Below are 5,829 nucleotides of genomic sequence, written 5' to 3'. Positions count from 1 at the left end.
TGGCCCTCTTTTCTACGAATCTGAGAAAAAATGTTCTCGGTCGCATCTTGAGTAAAACGATGACCCAAAGCAAATTCGAACTTGTTTTTAAACAAAAACTCAGCCATATCGGCGAAAGACAAAGTTGACAGAATCATGGCATAATTTAGCGGTTTCCAATTTTTTTGAAAAACAATATCTTTAAACAAATCAATAATTTTATGAAGAAAAATATATTTTTGATCGCAGTTTCTTAAAGTTATTGATGCTTGTCGGATTTTAGACGATACAAGAGAAAACCACTCTCTAATTAATCCAATAAAGGCAGCTGTTGTTAAAGCTTCTTCCGAAAGTTCTTTTCCGCCAACTGCAATTTTCAACGCGATTTCAGTTTGCAAAGAGAAAAAACGAACTGCCGCTCCTACATTCATTTTATCGAATGTGATCGGATTGACATCTTCAAGGCGTAAATGATACAGGCGTCGAACTTCTCTCCCCTCGCGAATCTCTTTTTCCCACAACATTTTGACGTACGACCCCCTTGCAACATTTGATGGAAGCTTTTCTTGCTCCACATATGCCTCTGGTAAAAACACCTCCTGTCTTAAGCGTGCAGATTTTAAATTCTTCAAAATGTGACAAACGTTAGGCATTGCGTAAATGTCATGTTCGTTGAAGTGGAATGAATTTACGCGGGGTACATATTTCATAATGGTTATGCCCATAGAAGACCACAAACTCCTATTTCTAGCGTCCAAATCTGAAGATAACGCTAAGACATACAGACCGCACTTTTCGACATATACAATACATTTTTCAATAAATTCTTTAACAATTTCAAAATCGATGCTTTCTTTTGGAGTCACGTGGCAAGCAAGTATTTGCTTCCAATGATTTTTTACTCTTCGGACTAAAACTAAATAAATTTTCTGACCGAGAACATCCTTATTCTGCCCTAAAGTTACATAACCCGAAAATGTACCATTGTTTTTATCATAATCCTGTTGAGCTAATATAACCATTTCATCGTAAGACAATATGCAATATCTGTCCGTGGGGTCCATCGTTTCGACTTCGAATTTCAGAAGCTCTAGAACATCAAAAATTCCGTCAAAAATTCCGAAGTTTAATTTGAAATTTTGGATTCGTCGGAAGAGCGTACTATAAGCAGGCAACGGATAGCCAGTACTTCGCAGGTAATTGTACCCGTGAACAGACAGAGCATTCCGAAATTTCAGATCTTTGATTATACTTTCATCAGACCAACGCGAAAGTTGCCCTTCTTGTAACATTGTGATCTGCTCACTGTTTAAAAGTGACTTCATTGCAGTTTTCATCTTGTCCATTTAGCTGCGCAGCATCTCATTCTCCTTTTCTAAAGAAGAGCCGACTATTACCCGAGCAGATTGAAGCTCCTTTCGTAAATATTCATTCTCCCATTGTAACATATTGTTTTCCTCGATAATCTGCAAATTAATATGCAAACTTAAATTTTGCAGTGGACAGTTAAGACTACGGGATAATATAAATATTGATATAATTTCACCCGATTCAAACTCTAATATTTAACAAATGCAATTTTTCATTCACAAGAAATATTTAGAAAATGAATGGCATACTTTGTTTTCTCTAGCAGTCTGCTCGCTGTCAGATGACAGCAAACTTTTTGACATATCACTGGATAATTCCACTTCGTCGAAAACATCGTGATTTGATGGGGCAGCATAATCAATGTTCTGCAACATTTTGGACAATGTTAAAGTTTTTTGAATAAAAATCAACAATGTTTATTAAGAACTACAAATGTGTTGAATAATATTACCATTTCTGGAATAATTGGAACTTCTGCTACTTCTTGTACACATGTGGCAGCAACTTCATTTTGTTCTGGCTTCTGAAAACCGTTGATGTTATCAAAAATGTTGCATATATATATTGAATTTATAATATATTTATGAGAGAAAATTCAGTAAAATAAATTAATTATGCAAATTGTTTACAAGAAATTTATTTACTTTGTTATTTACTTTGTTTAGCGACTTTTTTGGAGGTTGATCAATCCTGAGAGGTGAATTATGAACATCAAATATAGTAGGAACCGCATTTGGCTTCAATTTTATCCAGCCGTCGACACGTCTATTTTCGAACTGTGAATCATCAAAGTGTACCTGTAATAAGGAAAACAATTAATTTTCACTTTAATGAGGCACAAATAATGCTCTACTTTTACAGCGTTGGACGTACTTCACAGACACAAGCAGACTTGGTTGGTATCCACTGTTCACGGCGAAGGTTTTAAAGCCACTTTTTTCGTCGCTCTACATTTGTTAGAATTGAAAAAAGTAGAAATCCATTTTCACGGCTATTACTGCAGTTTAATGCAACGCAGCCAGGCATTTTGAAAGCACCATTAGAACTTTATGCGACGATGAAACGAAGACACGATGTGTTTATAACCTTTTTTTTTATTGAGGTGTTTAACGTGCCGTCAACCGATTTTGTCTTATTCGGTTTGTGTTTATAACCTCGAGACTGTAAAGGTTATTGACGTTTGACGTATACAAAACATACCTAACCTTTCATGCTAATTCGAAGAAAAATGGCGGAACGAGAATACCTACTTTTCTAGTGCTCTAGGTTAAGCGTTTTCCTTTACGCCACCTAGGCGTGAAACTCGTGGAAGTATATGAATATTTCTATTTATCCATTGGATATCTTTGGTAACTACTTGGTAAATATACACTCACACACAAAAAAACAGGCCACAATAATAAACGTCGACTTAAAAAAACGACTTCAAGTTGACTAAAAAATGTCGACTAATAGCCATTCAATCGGCCAATAGCCATTCGTACTGTGTGGATATATGCAACGCATATATAATTTTTTAAATTTCTTCTTAAATAATTTTTCAATTTTACATAAACCATAAAATATCTAGTAAAATATTCATTTTTTGATTATCTTACCTTGATACTTTTATGTACAAAATAATGAGAGGAATCAATTGGTGTAAAGAAAACACACAGTTGTTTTTAAGAAAAAATATGTAATTATAATATTAATTGCAAATTACATATTTTTTCTTCGAAAAATTATGTGTTTTCTTTACACCAATTGATTCCTCTCATTATTTTGTACATAAAAGTATTAAGATAAGAAAAATGAATATTTTACGAGATATTTTATGGTTTATGTAAAATTAAGATATTATTTTAAGCCTCATAACTCGAAAAGTACTCAATGAAAAAATACTTTATTACAGTGTTTTGGAAAGCTTTTGAGGCAAGCTACAAGAATATGTAAAAGTATATAGGGTGTCCCATTTAAAAAGTTGGGGGTGACCTTCACGTGACCTTCAGGTGACTCTTCAAAGTCAAATTAATGGCACCATCTTATGTCCCCCTTCAAGCCATACAACTTTTCCATGAAACATTTTTTTATATCTCGCTTTGTTTTCGAAAAAATTGCTTGTGTCACTATAAATGCCCCACCCTGTATATACAGGATGTTCGGAAATTCAATCGACAAATTTTCAGAGATTGTCGGGGGCACCATAAGAATCATTTTTTGCAAATGAACCTGGGGTCGGAAACGTGTCATTACATCGCTACGGCAGACGGAATGTTCGAAAGAGTCGGGACCTCGAAATATCACAAAAAATAGAAGTTTTACAAAAAATTGTTTCAAACAAAAGTTGTAGGGTGTAAATGGTCTATTTACTGGCGCCATGTGTTTGACCTTGGATGACGTCGCCAAGGTCACGACAAGGCCACCTTGAATTTTTGAAATGGAACCCTCCACTTTTTATTGCATATTCTTGTAGCCCTTCTCGAGACCTTTACAAAGCATTAATTTTACCAACTTTAAGTAAGCCATTTCGAAGTTATCGAGCTTTTCATGGTAAGATGTCTCGCCCACGAAGGCAAGAGATCCAAACACAAATTCAATTCCCAGATTGGAAGATGATCTAGCCAACCATGGCAAGATCGGTGGCTGATCCACTTCTACCTTCATTCGCGGATAATAATACGATAGCTACAGTCGTCGACTTATCAGGAAAAACCTTATATCTTCAATAACTTCGAAACGGCTTACTTAAAATTGGTAAAATTAGTGCTTTGAAAAGGTCTCGAGAAGGGCTACAAGAATATGCAATAAAAAGTGGAGGGTTCCATTTCAAAAATTCAAGGTGGCCTTGTCGTGACCTTGGCGACGCCATCCAAGGTCAAACACATGGCGCCAGTAAATAGACCTTTTTACACCCTACAACTTTTGTTTGAAATAATTTTTTGTAAAACTTTTATTTTTTGTGATATTTCGAGGTCCCGACTCTTTCAAACACTCCGTATGCCGTAGCGATGTAATGACACGTTTCCGACCCCAGGTTCATTTACAAAAAATGATTCTTATGGTGCCCCCGACAATCTCTGAAAATTTGTCGATTGAATTTCCGAACACCCTGTATATATGACAAAATAAGTGTTATATATTAATTCTTTAAAGCAGCATATATTTTGCGATTCCAAAAACTCGCTCATTTATTTAAGATCGCACGTATACTTTTTGTCTTGTTCAGTCGAGTCAGTTTTTACAATTCGTGACAAAACATATTTGGAATTCGCGTACAAAAAGTCAAATTGGCGACGATTCGCATTATATAATAATCGAGTTTCGCCATAACCCTTGGTCCAATCTTGCTTTAAAAGACGGAGTCGTAAGAAATTAACTAACCATAGTTGACTGTGAGAAGAATAATTGCCCAGGTAGCAAGGTGTCGTCTATTTGACGTCATGAATTAGTCATTCTTATGACGAATCTGACGTTTAAAATGACGTCCTAATGTCGCAAAAATGACGTGGATTTGTCACAGGTACGTTACGTCATATAGTGACGTAAAAAATACGTCACATAGTGACATAAAGAATACGTCATTATTTTCGTGTTATTACCCAGGTACCCGGTAAAAAATTTTTCATATATAATTAGACAAAACTAATTATATCTAGTTATACAAACTTATATATGAATTTTGTCCATATAAAAACAGATATGCTTATGTATAAATGGATATGAATATATATATATTTGTATATTATTATATAAAGGTATATTTTTATAATGAAAGTAACAAATATAGGTTTTTTTTGTTTTTTATTGTTGCGTGCTTGTTACAAATTATTTACTAAGTGTTACATCGCATTTTTATTGTCTTACATTTAAAAAGATACAGTACAATATCCTTTGTAATCACGTGTATATATATATGGCCCAAAACGCGTCAACCGGATCACCTCTCTCTCCAAAATTCAACGCAATGTATCGAGTTGTTTGAGGTCTCAAAATTTTTGTTAAATCACAATCTTTCGAATGCCGTGTGGCACTTTTTGTAAATCAAGATGGCGGCTACAATATGGCGCCCAGAAGGCGAAAAAATGACTCGGTACTTCAATGAATTCCATAATTTTCGTTTAAAATTGATGAAAACAAGTTTATAATAATTTTCATCAAAAAACACACATTCCTTACAGATTTAAAAGGAAAAATGAAAAGAAATTCTCATTATGAAACTAAAAAAAAAATCTTTAAACTTTTATCAAAGTACAGGATACAAAAATTCTTACATGATTTTTTTGTATTTTTTCAAATAGGTATATTAAACGCTGAAAACATCATAGTGATATTCAGCATTAATATATCAATATTGTTTGATGGTACTATATTTATGATATTGTCGGACAGAAGTATTTTGGATATTCCATCTCAAATTTTGACAAATAATTACGGAATTGAATTTATTGATATTTTGAGGATTAGTGTAAGACATTATACAGGAATCCTGTATAATAT

At 34.0% G+C, this 5,829-nt stretch overlaps 1 long non-coding RNA gene across 1 annotated transcript; it reads right to left on the bottom strand.

Annotated features, from left to right (window-relative positions):
- Positions 1 to 1,809: 1,809 nt before the first annotated feature.
- Positions 1,810 to 2,532, bottom strand: LOC145976741 (uncharacterized). Its single transcript, XR_014440301.1, has 4 exons — positions 2,505 to 2,532; positions 2,224 to 2,436; positions 2,007 to 2,147; positions 1,810 to 1,873 (listed from the first exon to the last, which is right to left on the bottom strand). It is a non-coding gene; the product is annotated as an uncharacterized LOC145976741 (long non-coding RNA).
- Between the last annotated feature and the right edge of the window lie 3,297 nt (positions 2,533 to 5,829).

The sequence above is a fragment of the Camponotus vicinus genome, unplaced genomic scaffold (genome assembly GCF_025532165.1).
Source record: "Camponotus vicinus isolate PSW18456_S1 unplaced genomic scaffold, iyCamVici1.0 SCAF_9, whole genome shotgun sequence".
Taxonomy (NCBI): domain Eukaryota; kingdom Metazoa; phylum Arthropoda; class Insecta; order Hymenoptera; family Formicidae; genus Camponotus; species Camponotus vicinus.
The sequence above is the reverse complement of the archived record's forward strand: the minus strand, read 5'-3'. Positions and strand labels throughout refer to the sequence as shown.